Source organism: Euprymna scolopes, chromosome 1, assembly GCF_053919585.1.
Source record: "Euprymna scolopes isolate OS-2025 chromosome 1, ASM5391958v1, whole genome shotgun sequence".
NCBI lineage: Eukaryota > Metazoa > Mollusca > Cephalopoda > Sepiida > Sepiolidae > Euprymna > Euprymna scolopes.
Genome location: NC_136482.1, coordinates 193,595,295 through 193,616,762, shown reverse-complemented (window position 1 = coordinate 193,616,762; position 21,468 = coordinate 193,595,295). Strand labels below are relative to the sequence as shown.

At 34.5% G+C, this 21,468-nt stretch overlaps 1 protein-coding gene and 1 pseudogene across 3 annotated transcripts in view; one reads left to right on the top strand and one right to left on the bottom strand.

The window, feature by feature from the left end:
- Positions 1-21,468, top strand: part of LOC145278837 (uncharacterized) — a 331,556-nt gene that overhangs the window by 246,502 nt on the left and 63,586 nt on the right. The window lies entirely within an intron of this gene.
- LOC145283852 (5S ribosomal RNA) lies at positions 7,234-7,350 on the bottom strand (annotated as a pseudogene).

Genomic DNA, 21,468 nt, shown 5'->3' with positions numbered 1-21,468 from the left:
ATGTTACCAAAGGCAATAAAAGTAATTCTTTTAAGTATATAGATAATTTTTTTGTTTGTTTTAACTTATTAAAAGGCGGGTTTTTTTACTGAAATGCAAAAAAAAAAAAAAAAAAAAACTGGTGTTTAAGATACCACGTTAAAATATTAAAAAAAAATATACAAGATGGCGCAGAGACCTCGAATCTCATTCAAAAACGGGAAATTAAGCAGAAATAGACCTTATAACTGTCACCAATCAAGCGAAAAAACTATATTCAACCGAACTGTATATTTTATTAGCTGTGTTTCTGCTTTATTTCCGATTTGGGAACGATTTTCCAGAATTCACGTCGTCACTTGCCGCCATTTTTTTTTCATTCTAACTTTGCGACTTTGACGCCACTTTTTTATTTCAGAAAAAAAAAAACGGCATATTTTAAATATTTATTTATCTATGTAAAGAAAATAATACAAGTCCATACACATAAAAATTATCCAGGCAAATAGAATACTAACTTATCTTGCCTTTGGTAATATTTATTTGTCGCATGCTTCTTATCGTGTTAACTACTCTGCAAAATCTCCAGTACATTTTCAAGTATTATCGTCTCCTTAGGGGAAAAGTTGCTTTGGTCGATTGAAGGGTTCCTACATCTGTTCTCGGGCACTTTTGTATCCAATCAAGGTGCCCTCTTGAAGAGAGCTAGTTTTCCACCCCGCATTAAACTGAGTTCACGTGTAACTCAAAAAGCGGGTGCGTCGTACTTCTTAAACTTCTGAATCTGCGAATCTAGAAAACTAGGCCTAACTATTTCAAATGAACCGTTTTGATAAGAGAGTTAGATTTGAAACAAAAATGCCAAAATAAAATTCACGAAATTCTGAATATTTCAGATGAGGATGGGTTATTCGTATTATTCGACTTCTTCGGACTACTGTTCTCATCTTGAGTGTCATTTTAACAACGTTTCAGTCGATGTAACCTCCGACCTTCTTTCGATGCATCTTGTTGAACTATGGAATTTTTCTGTAAAAATTTGGAAAATTTGTGTCGAACTCAGGAATCTTTCTGTTGAACTCGGGAATCTGCACGGAATTTAGAGCGGAGCCCTTTATGTCATCCACGAGGACCTGTGGCGTAGTGGATAAAGTACTTGTTAATCAGTTGTAAAGTTATACTCTTCTGGATGTTGAAGGTTCAATCCTCAGTGCGGGCAACACTCAAAATACAATTGCGAATTATTTAGAACTTTTACCCAGTGATAGCTGACAGAACAAGAGCATGCTACCCATGCTAAATAAAGTGTTCGAAATTCTGTGCAGATTTCCAAATTCGACAGAAAGATTCCCGGATATCAGAGAAAGATTCCTGACTTTGAAAAGATACATCTGAAGTAGGTCGGAGGTTACATCGACCGAAACGTCGTGAAAATAACCCTCAAGATGAAAACTTTAGACCGAAGAATCCAAATAATGCGAAAATTCGGAGGGGGGGGTTGTAATGAGTGCCAACAAAACAAATAAAGGGTGGATAAACATTGCATGAGGACACTTGTTAATCGCGCAAAAATCGAAAATGAAACAAAATAATGTTAGATCATTAAATTGTCGCACGATTGGTTCCATTTATTCTATTTAGCATATGAAATATGAAACGCAGGTCACTGTTGATCATCGATTGAATTATATGCTAATATTTTAATTTAAATCAATTTCTTGTTTGCTGTTCCTTACATGATTTGATGTATAATTATTAGGGATATGACAACAGCATATTCTTTGCATTGTTTTGACTCTCGAGTATATATCCGACAAAGTTAGACATAGTTAATCAACCGAGAACTACATCACTCTATATAAAAAGCGTATAAGATATCAACGGATACACACTCGGGAGTTAAAACAATGAAAAGAATATGCTGTTGTCCAAGTCCTAATAATTAAATACGGTCCTATGCATTACTCTTATTGTCTTTTTTTATTTTTTATACTTTATTTTATTTTTTATTTTATTTATTTTTATTTATTTATTTATTTTTTATTTATTTTTTATTTTTTTACGTTTCACCCCAAACAAGGCACAGAGCCACTTCGTCGTGAGGGGGTTATTATTTGGGACCAGATTTGTAGGGATACTATTTATGGAGTTGGGATATTCACTTTACACTTGAATTTTTGCATGTCAGTCCGGTTAGGGAAGGAGAGAATTCCAAAGTGCAGCAGTCCGAGGGAAAAAGCTATTCGAGTAGAAGACTTCACGGTATCTAGGGATCTCTAAAATGTAGGGGTGAGATTTTGCTACTTATTGGGTTTGTCTCTCCTTTACTCTCTCTCTCTCTCTCTTTCTCTCGCTCTCTCTCTCTCTCTCTCTCTCTCTCTCTCTCTATCTATCTATCTATCTATCTACCTCACTCGCTTGTTTTCTCACGTTCAATTTCCCCGTATATAATTCCCATGGTTTTTGCTTGCGAATTCGACATGATATATCCTTCTGGTGCTCCGCCCGCCACTACCGGACTGGCACCCCTACCTCACCGGCTCACTCCGTTTTCGGGTCCGGAAAGAATAACTTTAACTGTAGAACTGGGAATTTGAACCCTTTGAGAGCACAATTCTATTGTACAATTGGCGTAGGGAAGAGGAAAGCTTTACAAGTAGTCATAAATCCTCTCTCTCTCTCTCTCTCTCTCTCTCTCTCTTAAGGCCAAACAAAAAAGGGTCGTGCCATTTTGTGGAGTAGAGGGATGCATGTTGGCTTCATTAAATCATTGACCCTTGTGTTCTGCTTCTGTCACATTTCGGTATGTTTGGTTTAGTGATTGTGAAGGTGGGAGAAACGGCGTACGACGATCAACCGTTGCCCTTTCTCCACGGCTTCACCATAGCCCACTGTCCTAGATTCGTCCAGTCTTACTCTACGACACGACGGATATCTCAATCGGGATAACATTACATCCTTCCTCTATCCCGGACTGCAATCAAAACATCGCGAGTGAATAGTCAGATTGACAGTGCCAATCGGCATCAGCATCCGATCAGCGGAAGATGACGACTCTATTTAGAAGCGGATCAAATTACGCGTTGATTCGAAAACCATTACGCGCGCCGTTGTCAAATTCTGTTCCTTTGGCACCAAAATCAACAAAGTCTAGGCTAGTCTTGTAATATCGATTGCAATGTGATGCTGGTCCAGTGCAGTTCTAGAGGCCAACCTTCCCAGGCTTTGCCTTCTCTCTTTGAGAAAGGGTTAGTTTATTGCTAATTGCATGAAGCACCCCTGCCGGAGAATGTCGACGAGGCTAGGCTGCCTAGGCATGTTTTTCAAGTTAGTGCTCCTCTTCGGGGGCGCTGACTCATTCAATACCACTTTCCGATCCTTGTGTCACATTTCTTGCATTGGGAGAGAAATAAATACCCATCGTAAAATCCTGCTAGAAATCGTAGTCCTAACCAGATGATTAAAACGTCGCCATAACAATGATAAATGTTTTTGCGGTTAGAAATTTAAATTAAAAACTCGGATTGCTTTTAATATAATATATAAAACACACACACACACACACACACACACATACATACATACATATATATATATATATATATATATATATATATATATATATATATACAGTGATCACCACTTATCAAGGCCCGGAAGCCACTCAGGGATAAGGGTTATTGCAAGTACATTACGTTAGTGTGGAGATTTGATGAAGTGTTTACTAAACGGGGCGGTTCATTAGGAATTTGTTAACGTTGGACTTGAACACATCCAAGTTGTAGTCCGGTGGGAAGCAGGCAGACGGAACAGAGTTCCACAGGCGTGCAGTTTTGTTCGTGGAATCCACGTTTTGATTTAGGCACAGATATAGAGTGGGGGAAATTTTTCACACTGGATTCAGATAGACGGGTGTTTTTCGTGAAAGATTGGCGAGGGGGAACCAGAGATTGGAGTTCAGACGAGCACCTGCCATGGAAATAACGATAAAACAAGGATAGGCTCGCAACGTCTCTTCTGTGGGAGAGAGGTTGCAGGGTAGAGAAAAGGGTATCTCCCACTAAGCCACGAAGTCTATTTTGTACTCTGTGTCAAGGCAGGTTGGGCGTTTTTTAGCAGCTCCTGCCCAGATATGGCAGCAGTATTCCATCCTTGGACGTACTTGGCTTTTATATAGATAGAGAATTGCATCAGTAGTGAGATATATTCTGGAGCGGTAGAAGGATCCCACCATCTTTCCAGCGACTTTGGCAACAAACTTGATGTACGTGTTCCATTTCAGATCAGGAGTAAAGGTCAACCCCAGAAGCTTGTCAAAACACGGGGCCTCACCCAGACGAGAGCCATCCATCACAATTGATGCCAGATGGGGATCAGAGCGTTGATGATGTAAGGATAGGAGTTTGGTTTTGGATGCATTAAAGGTAACCAGCTACGTCTTCCCCCACTGAACCACGCGCTCGAGATCAGAGGACAGAGAATCAGAGAGAACTTTGTCATTTACAGCCTTTGATGTGTTGCCGTAGATGGTCGTGTCATCAGCATAGATGTCAACGAATGATTTAAGTATGTGTTTAGGGGGGTCATTGATGTAGATCAGGAAGAGAGTTGGGCCCAGGATTGACCCCTGAGGGACTCCAGCATTTATATTGCAGGCCTCTGATTTTTGTCCATCGACCACTACTCTTATGAGCCTATCGGAGAGAAATGATTTAATGATTGAGAAAACATTTCCAGTTATACCGTAGCTGGAAATCTTGTGAAGTAGACCCTTATGCCATACCTTGTCGAAGGCCTTTGATATGTCAAGAGCAATTGCCCTAGAAAGGAAGCCTTTGTCAAGGGATTCACTAATCCTGTGAGATATAACCGTCAGCACATCTGCGGTAGATCTTGCAGAACGGAAACCATATTGAGTGTCACTAAGAAGGTTGTTCCTGCTGAGGTGGTTGACTATTTCTCTGTTTAATATGGATTCCAGCAACTTACTCATAACACACAGGAGACTCATTTGCCTGTTCTGAGAGGGAGATGACTTATCACCTGAATTCTTAAATACAGGGCAAACTGATGAGGTCTTCCAGGGAGTCGGAAAGCACTTCTCCTTAAGGCAGCGCTTAAATAGTTTCGTATGTATGGGAGCAAGTTCTGGTTAAAGCTTTTTTAACACTATAATTGGGATGCCATCAGGGCCAGTTGCTTTACTGGAATCTAGGTTCTTGATTAGTTTGGCGACCTCATGCACGGATATTTGTATGTTACCTAGCTTGTTCTGTGTTATAGGAGGAAATATGGGGAATTGATGGCCTTCGTCGCATAGGGTAGAATTAGCTGCAAAGTTCTTTGCAAATAGTTTGGCCTTGTCTGACGCTGACGAGATGACCTCTGGTCAATTGATAATGGTTGGGATAGAACGCACACTTCTGTTCCAGCGACTAAGTTGTAGTCTACATTGCACTGTAGAGAACCTACTGTTGATTTTATGTAATTATTTTTATATAATGACTTGGATTTAAGTATAATAAATAAAAGTCAAGTGCTATGGTTCAATTTTTCTCTAAACAGAAACATTCATTTCGAATGCGCCTCTGTTTTATCAAAGAACCTACGGTTGATTTTATATGCTGGGCCTTTCCTGCATGTGCAGGGATAAAATTCTCAAATGCATTTGAGATGTTAGACTGTATAAAAGTGTAAACTTTGGTTAAAATCGAACTTTTCCTTCTTTAATCGAAATTTCTCGGTTATCGATTATCGGTTATACTTATTCTGGGGTAATCTGATACAAAACCTACGTAAGACACACAAAGTATATTCGTGTGACATTTCATAAAAATCGGTCTAGCCGTTTCGGAGTTCATAGGGAAAGAACTCACACATACACGCACACACAAAAGTGCCTTTTACATATATAAGTAAAGACATATTTTTATAATATACCGCTTTATTGGGAACAGACACTCATTTTTATGCTCATCTCAAAAACAGGTAAAAAAGCATACAATACTAATATTTGTATATGTTGTTCTCTGCATATACGTTTTAATTATTTTTATACAAACATTCATCAGCGCCTAATATGCATAAAAACCGTTTTTAAGATAACACAAAAATTAGTGGACCGATATATTATAAAAGTTTTTATAGTTCTAATATTGCACTAACGATATATCTAATTGAACTTTATTAATTAACGTTATTTATATCTATAGTTGAATAATACAATTGGTAAATTTTTATTTCAATATATATATATATATATATATATATATATATATATATATATATTAATTTTTATTTATTACGGACTATTATTTTCATCCTTATCTTAGTTGTTTCACGACATTTCGGTCAACTATTCCTCTGGCTTTCGTCAGGTGGTAACCACGACGGATAGTAACTCTGAATCTCCTGACTGCATTCACTGCAATTATTGCCTTCTGTAGTTGTTGTCGTCTCACCACGTTTTGGCCAAGTTAACCTCTGGTCGGCTTTGAGTAGGATTGAAACCGCTATCTTCAGACAATGCTCACCTGGAACCGTAGAGATTCAACGTCTCTATCAACTGCGCCACGGGCCCCGAAGGTTCGATTTTTTGGTCTTATAAATTCATGTTTATTTATTATCTGATCTTCCATGGTCGGGTCCGTACCGAATGGTATATATTAATAATGAATTCCAATTAAAAATAATATACATGCATATAATTAAAAATAATATACATGCATATATATATATATATATATATATATATGTATATATATATATGCATGTAGTTATCCACACACAGACTGTTTCACTGTATCACAGTTCTTCAGAGCGGCTAGACTAGCAACTAACTTAAGCTAGGATTAAACTCGACCGCCTAACCGAGAGTCAGCGCTTCTTACTGTTACGCTATTTGGCTGACTGTTACGATGGGTTTGCGGAATTACAATGATCAAGCATTGTCCAAACGATACAAAGCTCGATTTGTTTACACAAATAGCATTGCTTTATACATTATGAGTGTACATATATATATATATATATATATATATATATATATATATATATATATATATATATAATGTGTGTGGCTTCCTTCAATCTTGACAGACTATGGATACCCATGGTAAGGGTACCTGCGCATGAAATTTTTGTGGCAAGAGTTGCGCAATATCCAACCACTCCTCTCCTGAGTCAACATTGTTGAATACCAGTGGCAAGTTGAGGTTCAGGACGACTGGAAACAATGCCGAGATAAGCGGAAAGCACATACAGCGCCTAGAATTCCCAAATAGTCACCCATCTGGTACTAGTCAGGCTCAACGTTGCTTAACTTCAGTGATCTGACGAGAGCCGGTGTGTCAACGTGATTATGCCGTATACGTATATATATATGTATATATATATTACTAGGACTAGGACAACAGCATATTCTTTTCATTTTCTTTACTCTCCATATGTATTCGTTGATATCTTATATGCTTTTATATTCAATAATGTGGTTTTCTGTTGATTAACTGTATCTAACTGTCGGATATATACTCGAGAGTCAAAACAATGAAAAGAATGTTCTCTTGTCATAACTCTAGTCATTACTATCCCAAGTAGTTTAAACACACATTATATATATATATATATATATATATATATATATATATATATATATATATATATATATATATAGTCATCCACATACAGTACTGTTTCGCAGCTCATCAGTGCGGCTAGACAAACTACCTCAAACCAGGATCGAAACCCGATCGCCCAAACGACAGTCGGGGTTTCTAACCGTTGCACTACACGTCTGCTGCTATGCGGGCAGTGAAAGCAATGTTTTGACATTGTCCAAATACCTAAGCTAAATTTATTTACGCAAAGAGCATCATACGCTAATGACAATTTGTATATCACTTCCCAATAAGATAGGGAGCATTATGTAAATATGTAAAATAAAGTTCTCTTTTTGGACAGCTCAGTGGTGCAATACGAATATCGCAACTAGTACTTTCCTAGATTCCAACGTTAGAACGTGATTATGAATCAACCGGGTCACGGGTATTGCAGCTCGAGTCTCCATAGATTCCAACGGGCCGTTGAGTTTAAGGTTTTTGTTACTATTTTATTGCGTTTCGCCAATTAAACATGGCAAGCATTCCAATCAAAGATCAACAAACTCATTTAAATTAATAACCTTTGTAAACAACACGTTCAAATTCCAACTACATATTCCTCTGGAAATTCTTTAAATATATCTAGAATCGTGATGCATATCGTGTGTTACATTTAGTGATGTATTTAATCATGAAATAAAAAGTATATATTGTGGCTTTACTTGGACAAATACTGTGACAAAAAACTGTGCGTAATGAGATCGCAACTGTTTTTTACTTTTTTAATAAAGTTCTCATTTGCTGGTTTATTTTTAACTGTTTGTATTTTTATCAATGGTGTAACACGCATGCGTCTTACAAGCGACAAACTTGTCATGGAAAAATATCCGGCTCGGATTTGACCATCTCGAATTTGGTCTCTTCTATTTGAAAAGCAATCGCCTCTTTAAGCAGAATGTTTTATCATCAATTGATGGACGATTCAAAACAATTGTTTATTATTATTATTATTATTATTATTATTATTATTATTATTATTATTATTATTATTATTTGCTCACAAAGAGCTTTCAAACAGGTCATCAAAGATCTCATTGAATACAGCCTGTGGTGTTCCCTGGAAGCTGAGTGACAACAAGTCTCCCTAGATTTTCCAGTACTCTCCACCTCTGTCGATAATATTTGCAAATATAAATTTGCATTATCGCAACATCTGTTTGCCATTGGTTTTTCGTTGGCAGTGGCCATTGGTCTTCACTAGAATTTGAGTGGCAATAAGCCTCCCCAAAGTCCCAGTTCTCTTCGCACTTATACAGTGGAGGTGTGGTCAGTGCTCATTCCTCGGTTTTTCCTTGCTCCTATTCGGTCTCACTCTTTTTTTTGGGGGGGGGGGAACAGTGATGTGGTAATGAGGGATGGCGGAGGGTTAGAGAATTTATAGATATGCAGCTTCAATGTTCTTGGTTCCATGTAACGTTTCTTCATGTTTTGTCTCTGCAGCAGTTTGTCTGGCCTGCGCTTTTGGTTCGTGTGTGTCAGTCTCTACATTCAAGGGTTTCCCTTAATATTTCAGCTGTTTTCATTATTGTTGTTCGTTGTATTTTTCCTATCATTCTTCTGATTCCAATTTCTCCACTTCTTTTTTCAGAGTTTTTTTCGGGATTCTTCCTAGTGCTCGTATTATTATTATTATTATTATTATTATTATTATTATTATTATTATTATTATTATTATTATTATTATTATTCACTCACTATGCGTTTTCACACAGGTAAACATCAAAGATTTCTCTTTGAGAACAACCTGTGCTGTTTTCTGGAGTCTGAGTGAAAACAAACCTCCTCAGATTTCCAATACTCACCATCTCTTTCGATAACCTTTGCATTATCGAAACAGCCGTTTACCATTGATTTTTCGTTGTTAGCGACCATTAGTCATTACTGGAATTTTAAGTAGCGGTAAGCTTCCCCAAGGTCCCAGCCCTCTTTGCACCCATCCAACGGAAGTCCGGTTGGTGCTTTCTCTCCTCTGTCTTATATCTTCCTTGACCCTCCTGACTTATTTGGTGTGGTGTCAGTTTATGCTTACATATACACACAACAAATGGAGTAGGACACAGAATTATTATTATTATTATTATTATTATTATTATTATTATTATTATTATTATTATTGTTATTGTTATATAATACTAATTAATCAACAAACTCGAAAATAAGATTTTTTTATATTTAAAGTGGTAATTTTTGACGACGTGCCCCTGCGTATTATAAATACCCCCACCTACCATGTTAAGAATGGCTTTCGGAATAAACACCCCAACCTCGAAAGCCGTTCTTAACATGGGGAGGTTGGGGTTGTTTATTCCGAAAGCCATTCTTAACATGGGGTGGTTTGGGGTGTTTATACTACGCTGGGGCACATCGTAAAAATTTACCTTTTAAGTTAAGTTTATTGGGAGTAAAATATATACATGTTATGATTAATTTATCAAAATTATCCGTGTTATATTTGCTTTAACCATTTCTACATGTTGCTCATTTTAATTATGTATTGTTTAGAACTTTATTATTGTATGTTTATTGAAATGTTTCTGTCATGCAAATTTTCGGTACGTTTGTTTATTTGTATCACATATTTAAATGAAGAATTATATGCATATTAACAGTTAATCATCCTTTCAGATCTATTGTTTAATAGTTTTCTTTCTTGCGCGGGATGATATGAATAATAATTACGTAGGTAAACAGTCATTTTCATAGGAAATATTTTTCACACGCACACGTTGGAAAATTCCGGAGCAAAACTGTAATTAATATTTAGTTTCTTTCAGAAGCTGTGAACCATAATTATGACTCGAACTTAATCTTCTATACACTAATACCTTTCGCACTACTTATATATCAAGTTGCAAGTCGCTATAAGATGGTATTAACTCATAAAAATGCTTAACTATTAAATAATGCAATTTCATTTGGAGAATTTGAAATCGTAACATAAACACTATTGAAAATTAATACGACATAATCTATCCTAAAGCTGAATCTGAAAAGTTTATATATATATATATATATATATAATCACTTTCAACATCATATATATATGTATTATCTTTCCAACTTATATATATATATATATATATATATATATATATATATATATATATATATATATATATACTAGCAAAAGTACCCGTCGTTGACTGGGTTCAAAAACAGCCTACAGAAAATCGACTATGATTTATGAAAGTATGATAGGTCGTGAAAAGGAAGGGTTGTAAAGAGATAGCTTCGAATTTGGGGGTATCAAAACCAAAGCAAAATATGATGAAATTAAAAATAAAATAGATAGACCCCATAATTTATTATACCATACCTATTCACACTGAAACACTTATCACGTACGCAGACCCCACAATTTTAATGAACCATCATTATGCCAGATCAAACATACCCATTCCTGTGTCTCAATACATCTTCCATCATTATATGTGATCAGTTTTCTATAATAGTCAACCATATTGACTATTATAGAAAACTGATCACATATAATGATGGAAGATGTATATATATATATATATATATATATATATATATATATATATACTAGCAGGTCGCTCCGCGTTGCCAGGTCGTAAAATACGCTTAAATATATTTTGATTAATAGAGATTCCATATTTATTATTGCAAAATCAAGTCTATTGATTATCATGTTGTATCCTTCAGCGAGAATTGACACCAAAATGTATAGCGCTCCAGCCTTATTCGTTACCGTCTGAGTTAAGAACAGAGTAATACGATTTTTTAACCGATTTTAACGTATAAGTGTATATTTGTGCATTCGTAGAAGTAACCAGTTTAGTCGACTTACGCCTGCCAAGTTCCATTTTTCGTTTTTAATCTCGATCCAATTAGGAGCTATTTTTACCGCCTAACAACCAAATCGAATTTGTTCCACAGGTCAAAATCCCCCATATATCACGTTTCAAGTCTGTAGACCAAAATTTGACAAAGTAGTATGGCAGAGACTGTTCCTCACACAAACAGACAGGTTACTGATACATGTGTGTGTGTGTGTGTGTGTGTGTGTGTGTGTGTGTGTGTGTGTGTGTGTGTGTGTAATTCTGTTCAGTTCTGGGCATTATAGGACGAATAGTACTTAATGCCCAATAAAAGATGCGACAAACGTCTTAAGCATATTACCAGCGATTACGATATAGATTACCAGCGATTATGATATAGATTACCAGCGATTACGATATAGATTACCAGTGATTACGATATAGATTACCAGCGATTACGATAGAGATTACCAGCGATTACGATATAGATTACCAGCGATTACGATATAGATTACCAGTGATTACGATATAGATTACTCGCGATTATGATATAGATTACCAGCGATTATGATATAGATTACCAGCGATTCCGATATAGATTACCAGCGATTACGATATAGATTACCAGCGATTACGATATAGATAACCAGCGACTACGATATAGATTACCAGCGATTACGATATAGATTACCAGCGATTACGATATAGATTACCAGTGATTACCATATAGATTACCAGCGACTACGATATAGATTACCAGCGATTACGATATAGATTACCAGCGATTACGATATAGATTACCAGTGATTACGATATAGATTACCAGTGATTACGATATAGATTACCAGTGATTACCATATAGATTACCAGCGACTACGATATAGATTACCAGCGACTACGATATAGATTACCAGCGATTACGATATAGATTACCAGCGATTACGATATAGATAACCAGCGACTACGATATAGATTACCAGCGATTACGATATAGATTACCAGCGATTACGATATAGATTACCAGTGATTACCATATAGATTACCAGCGATTACGATATAGATTACCAGCGATTACGATATAGATTACCAGCGATTACGATATAGATTACCAGTGATTACGATATAGATTACCAGCGATTACGATAGAGATTACCAGCGATTACGATATAGATTACCAGCGATTACGATATAGATTACCAGTGATTACGATATAGATTACTCGCGATTATGATATAGATTACCAGCGATTATGATATAGATTACCAGCGATTCCGATATAGATTACCAGCGATTACGATATAGATTACCAGCGATTACGATATAGATAACCAGCGACTACGATATAGATTACCAGCGATTACGATATAGATTACCAGCGATTACGATATAGATTACCAGTGATTACCATATAGATTACCAGCGACTACGATATAGATTACCAGCGATTACGATATAGATTACCAGCGATTACGATATAGATTACCAGTGATTACGATATAGATTACCAGCGCCTACGATATAGATTACCAGCGATTACGATATAGATTACCAGCGATTACGATATAGATTACCAGCGATTACGATATAGATTAGCAGCGACTACGATATAGATTACCAGTGACCACGATATAGATTACCAGCGATTACGATATAGATTACCAGCGACTACGATATAGATTACCAGCGATTATGATATAGATTACCAGCGACTACGATATAGATTACCAGCGATTACGATATCGATTACCAGCGATTACGGTATAGATTACCACCGACCACGATATAGATTACCAGCGACTACAATATAGATTACCAGCGATTACGATATAGATTACCAGCGACAACGATATAGATTACCAGCGATTACGATATAGATTACCAGCGATTACGATATAGATTACCAGCGACTACGATATAGATTACCAGCGACTACGATATAGATTACCAGCGATTACGATAGAGATTACCAGCGATTATGATATAAATTACCAACGACTACGATATAGATTACCAGCGACTACGATATAGATTACCAGTGACTACGATATAGATTACCAGCGACCACGATATAGATTACCAGCGATTACGATATAGATTACCAGCGACTACGATATAGATTACCAGTGACTACGATATAGATTACCAGTGATTACGATATAGATTACCAGCGACTACGATATAGATTACCAGCGATTACGATATAGATTACCAGCGACTACGATATAGATTACCAGCGATTACGATATAGATTACCAGCGATTATGATATAGATTACCAGCGACTACGATATAGATTACCAGCGATTACGAATCTATATCGTAGTCGCTGGTAATCTATATCATAATCGCTGGTAATCTATATCGTAATATAGATTACCAGCGATTATGATATAGATTACCAGCGACTACGATATAGATTACCAGCGATTACGATATAGATTGCCAGCGATTATGATATAGATTACCAGCGACTACGATATAGATTACCAGCGATTACGATATAGATTACCAGCGACTACGATATAGATTACCAGCGATTACGATATAGATTACCAGCGATTACGATATAGATTACCAGCAACTACGATATAGATTACCAGCGATTATGATATAGATTACCAGCGACTACGATATAGATTACCAGCGATTATGATATAGATTACCAGCGATTACGATATAGAATACCAGCGACTACGATATATATTACCATCTACGACTACGAGCAATCGTCCATTAAGGCGGGTTACTAGATTGCACTATTCGAGTACAGCTAAGACCACTCAACTATTTCAAACAAATATATTCATTTTTGAAACGTATAAGTAAAATACACGGGGGACTGATTTTTGCACTTCACCGAATTGTGTTGAACGCATTGTTTTATAGTAATATCTCTTTGAATATTTGTAAAATGAGAATTGTGTTGAACGCATTGCTTTATAGTAATATCTCTTTGAATATTTGTAACATGAGAATTGTGTTGAACGCATTGTTTTATAGTAATATCTCTTTGAATATTTGTAAAATGAGAATTGTGTTGAACGCATTGTTTTATAGTAATATCTCTTTGAATATTTGTAAAATGAGAAAACCTTCCTAATTATAAATAAATTGGTATTAAAATATAAATCAAAATTTTCAATTAAAAAAACTTTTCACAATTCCTTATGTGCTGACCTAGAATTTGTATATGTAAAATACACAGACGACTGAGTTTTGGCACTTCGCGGATTTCTGTTGAACACGTTCTTAGTCGGAAATTTAAGTTGGAACACATACATTGAGAGTATTGCCAAGGCTGCTGCGCAGGAGGTGGTTTCTCTCTATCGTGCTAGAAAGTTACTTACGCCTAAGAGTATCCTATACATCTACAAGACCATTCGCCCATGTATGGAGTATTCTTGACATATTTGGGCTAGTGCATCTGACACTCTTAAACAGGATCCAAAAGAGAGTCAATAACCTAATAGGTCCCTCACTGTCAGCTAGGCTTCAACCTCTATTCCATCGATGAAACGTGGCACCCCCTGCTTGTTTTACAAGTATTTTAATGGAAGGTGCTCCGACGAACTTCTAGCCTTTGTACTCTTTCGACGTAAATACACCTGACAAACCTGACAAATATCAAAATCCCATTCCTACACAGTAGAGATCCCCGGATGCTGGAAAGCCCTTACTCTAATAGTTTCTTAGCTCGGACTGTTAGACTTTGGAATTTCATTCTGGATCCGTGCTTCTCTGACTGTAATGAGTTGCAGAAGTTCAAGTGTAATGTAAACAAACATCTTGCTGCTCAACTCCCTACATTATATCCCAGCAAATTATGTCCTAGATAGTAGGCCCCTATATCAAAGTAGCATGTGCTTTATTTGGGGCGAAAATGTAAGAAAGAGGAAGGGGGCTCTTGGGCATTATGTTTTTATGTCGAACTTTTTGTTAATTCTGTTGTTCCTTTTCTATTTCTTTTTTTTTTTTTAAGGAATTCTGGGGATGTCTGTAAGGAGCGAATACAAAGTTTCTCTTTCATTTCAATTGAATGTAATCCACCCCGGTATTATTTTTCTTCATTAATTTACGAAACTTTTCTTAATGATATTTAATACAATTTCAATGAAAATTGGAATAACTACACAGGCGTTTTTTTTTTATGTTATTTTCAAATGTTCGTTCCACATGTGTTGCTAATGACTTTAATTAAGATTGTGGATTTTTCATTCGCTGGAAGTAATTTAAAACACGAATATTAAGATTGGATGCTGTATGACGAGCCACCGACCCCCAAGCCACTCCACCCCCCCACCTCTCTCTCTCTCTCTCTCTCCCTCTCTCTCTCTCTCTCTTTCTATCTCTCTATTTTTCTTTCTTTCTCTTTCTCCCTCTCTCTCTTTCCCCTCTCTTTCTCTTTCTCTCTCTCTTCCCCCTCTCTCTCTCTCTCTAAACGAACAGATGTTTTCTAAAATCCCTTCTTCACATTGTACAAATAAAAAAGCTTTCAACTCTTACGGCAAGTCATAAAATGCAACAACGAAATCCAAACAAAACTTTCAATATCAAATGTGCTCGACCGCAAACAATACATATTGCAAACAATACATATTGCAAACAATACATATTGCAAACAATACATATTGCAAAAAAATACATACCGCAAACAATATATACTGCAAACAATGCATACCGCAAACAATACATATTGCAAACAATACATATTGCAGACAATACATATTGCAAACAATACATATTGCAAACAATAAATATTGCAAACAATACATATTGCAAGCAATACATACCGCAAACAATACATATTGCAAACAATACATACCGTAAACAATATATATTGCAAACAATGCATACCACAAACAATACATATTGCAAACAATACATATTGCAAACAATACATATTGCAAACAATACATACTGCAAACAATACATATTGCAAACAATACATATTGCAAACAATACATACCACAAACAATACATATTGCAAACAATATATATTGCAAACAATACATATGGCAAACAATACATATTGCAAACAATGCATACCGCAAACAATACATATTGCAAACAATACATACCGCAAACAATACATATTGAAAACAATACATACCGCAAACAATACATATTGCAAACAATACATACCGCAAACAATACATATTGCAAACAAAACATATTGCAAACAATACATATTGCAAACAATACATATTGAAAACAATACATATTGCAAACAATACATATTGCAAACAATACATATGGCAACAATACATATGGCAAACAATACATATTGCAAACAATACATACCGCAAACAATACATATTGCAAACAATACATACTGCAAACAATACATATTGCAAACAATACATACCGCAAACAACACATATTGCAAACAATACATACCGCAAACAATACATATTGCAAACAATACATATTGCAAACAATACATATTGCCAACAATACATATTGCAAACAATGCATACCGCAACAATACATATTGCAAACAATACATATTGCAAACAATACATATTGCAAACAATACATATTGCAAACAATACATACCGCAAACAATGCATATTGCAAACAATACATATTGCAAACAATACATATTGCAAACAATACATATTGCAAACAATGCATACCGCAACAATACATATTGCAAACAATACATATTGCAAACAATACATATTTCAAACAATACATACCGCAAACAATACATATTGCAAACAATACCTATTGCAAACAATACATATTGCAAAAATAAATACCGCAAACAATACATATTGCAAATAATACATACCGCAAACAATACATATTGCAAACAATACATACCGCAAACAATACATATTGCAGACAATACATACCGCAAACAATACATATTGCAAACAATACATATTGCAAATGATAAATATTGCAAACAATACATACCGCAAACAATACATATTGCAAACAATACATATTGCAAACAATAAACGTAGATTCCATGAACAAAGCTTCTTTCTTAGAACTGCACGCCTGTGGAATTGTCTTCCGTTTTCCTGCTTTCCGGCTGACTACAATATGGTTTTGTTCAAGTCTAAAGTAAATAAGTTCTTGATGAGCCGTTCCATATAAGTTATTAAATTTACCAAATTTTCATTACTAATGATTACTATATTGACCAACTTCTACTGTACACTCTTTAACCCTTATCCTTGAGTGGCCTCTGGGCCTTGATAATGTGGTGATGCCTTTGTAAAAAAAAAAAAAAAAAAAAAAAAAATACATATTGCAAACAAAACATACCGCAAACAATACATATTTCAAACAATACATACCGCAAACAATACATATGGCAAACAATACATACCGCAAACAATACATATTGCAAACAATACATATTGCCAACAATACATACCGCAAACAATACATATTGCAAACAATACATATTGCAAACAATACATATTGCAAACAATACATATTGCAAACAATACATATTGCAAAAAAATACATACCGCAAACAATATATACTGCAAACAATGCATACCGCAAACAATACATATTGCAAACAATACATATTGCAGACAATACATATTGCAAACAATACATATTGCAAACAATAAATATTGCAAACAATACATATTGCAAACAATACATACCGCAAACAATACATATTGCAAACAATACATACCGTAAACAATATATATTGCAAACAATGCATACCACAAACAATACATATTGAAAACAATACATATTGCAAACAATACATATTGCAAACAATACATACTGCAAACAATACATATTGCAAACAATACATATTGCAAACAATACATACCGCAAACAATACATATTGCAAACAATATATATTGCAAACAATACATATGGCAAACAATACATATGGCAAACAATACATACCGCAAACAATACATATTGCAAACAATACATATGGCAAACAATACATATTGCCAACAATACATACCGCAAACAATACATATTGCAAACAATACATATTGCAAACAATACATATTGCAAACAATACATATTGCAAACAATACATATTGCAAACAATACATACCGCAAACAATGCATATTGCAAACAATACATATTGCAAACAATACATATTGCAAACAATACATATTGCAAACAATGCATACCGCAACAATACATATTGCAAACATAACATATTGCAAACAATACATATTTCAAACAATACATACCGCAAACAATACATATTGCAAACAATACATATTGCAAACAATACATATTGCAAAAATAAATACCGCAAACAATACATATTGCAAATAATACATACCGCAAACAATACATATTGCAAACAATACATATCGCAAACAATACATATTGCAAACAATACATACCGCAAACAATACATATTGCAAACAATACATACCGCAAATGATAAATATTGCAAACAATACATACCGCAAACAATACATATTGCAAACAATACATATTGCAAACAATACATACCGCAAACAATACATATTTCAAACAATGCATACCGCAAACAATACATATGGCAAACAATACATACCGCAAACAATACATATTGCAAACAATACATATGGCAAACAATACATATTGCCAACAATACATACTGCAAACAATACATATTGCAAACAATACATATTGCAAACAATACATATTGCAAACAATACATATTGCAAACAATACATATTGCAAAAAAATACATACCGCAAACAATATATACTGCAAACAATGCATACCGCAAACAATACATATTGCAAACAATACATATTGCAGACAATACATATTGCAAACAATACATATTGCAAACAATAAATATTGCAAACAATACATATTGCAAACAATACATACCGCAAACAATACATATTGCAAACAATACATACCGTAAACAATATATATTGCAAACAATGCATACCACAAACAATACATATTGCAAACAATACATATTGCAAACAATACATATTGCAAACAATACATACTGCAAACAATACATATTGCAAACAATACATATTGCAAACAATACGTACCGCAAACAATACATATTGCAAACAATATATATTGCAAACAATACATATGGCAAACAATACATATTGCAAACAATGCATACCGCAAACAATACATATTGCAAACAATACATACCGCAAACAATACATATTGCAAACAATACATACCGCAAACAATACATATTGCAAACAATACATACCGCAAACAATACATATTGCAAACAAAACATATTGCAAACAATACATATTGCAAACAATACATATTGAAAACAATACATATTGCAAACAATACATATTGCAAACAATACATATGGCAAACAATACATATTGCAAACAATACATACCGCAAACAATACATATTGCAAACAATACATACTGCAAACAATACATATTGCAAACAATACATATTGCAAACAACACATATTGCAAACAATACATACCGCAAACAATACATATTGCAAACAATACATATTGCAAACAATACATATTGCCAACAATACATATTGCAAACAATGCATACCGCAACAATACATATTGCAAACAATACATATTGCAAACAATACATATTGCAAACAATACATACCGCAAACAATGCATATTGCAAACAATACATATTGCAAACAATACATATTGCAAACAATACATATTGCAAACAATGCATACCGCAACAATACATATTGCAAACAATACATATTGCAAACAATACATATTTCAAACAATACATACCGCAAACAATACATATTGCAAACAATACATATTGAAAACAATACATATTGCAAAAATAAATACCGCAAACAATACATATTGCAAATAATACATACCGCAAACAATACATATTGCAAACAATACATACCGCAAACAATACATATTGCAAACAATACATATTGCAAACAATACATATTGCAAACAATACATACCGCAAACAATACATATTGCAAACAATACATACCGCAAACAATACATATTGCAAACAATACATACCGCAAACAATACATATTGCAAACAATACATACCGAAAATGATAAATATTGCAAACAATACATACCGCAAACAATACATATTGCAAACAATACATATTGCAAACAATACGTACCGCAAACAATACATATTTCAAACAATACATACCGCAAACAATACATATGGCAAACAATACATACCGCAAACAATACATATTGCAAACAATACATATTGCAAACAATACATATTGCCAACAATACATACCGCAAACAATACATATTGCAAACAATACATATTGCAAACAATACATATTGCAAAAATAAATACCGCAAACAATACATATTGCAAACAATACATACCGCAAACAATACATACCGCAAACAATACATATTGCAAACAATACATATTGCAAACAATACATATTGCAAACAATACATACCGCAAACAATACATTTTGCAAACAATACATACCGCAAACAATACATATTGCAAACAATACATACCGCAAACAATACATATTGCAAGCAATACATACCGCAAACGATAAATATTGCAAACAATACATACCGCAAACAATACATATTGCAAACAATACATATTGCAAACAATACATATTGCAAACAATACATACCACAAACAATACATATTGCAAACAATACATATTGCAAACAATACATATTGCAAACAATACATATTGCAAATAATACATACCGCAAACAATACATATTGCAAACAATACATACCGCAAACAATACATATTGCAAACAATACATACCGCAAACAATACATATTGCAAACAATACATACCGCAAACGATAAATATTGCAAACAATACATACCGCAAACAATACATATTGCAAACAATACATATTGCAAACAATACATATTGCAAACAATACATACCGCAAACAATGCATATTTCAAACAATACATACCGCAAACAATACATATTGCAAACAATACATACCGCAAACAATACATATTGCAAACAATACATATTGCAAACAATACATATTGCCAACAATACATACCGCAAACAATACATATTGCAAACAATACATATTGCAAAAATAAATACCGCAAACAATACATATTGCAAACAATACATAC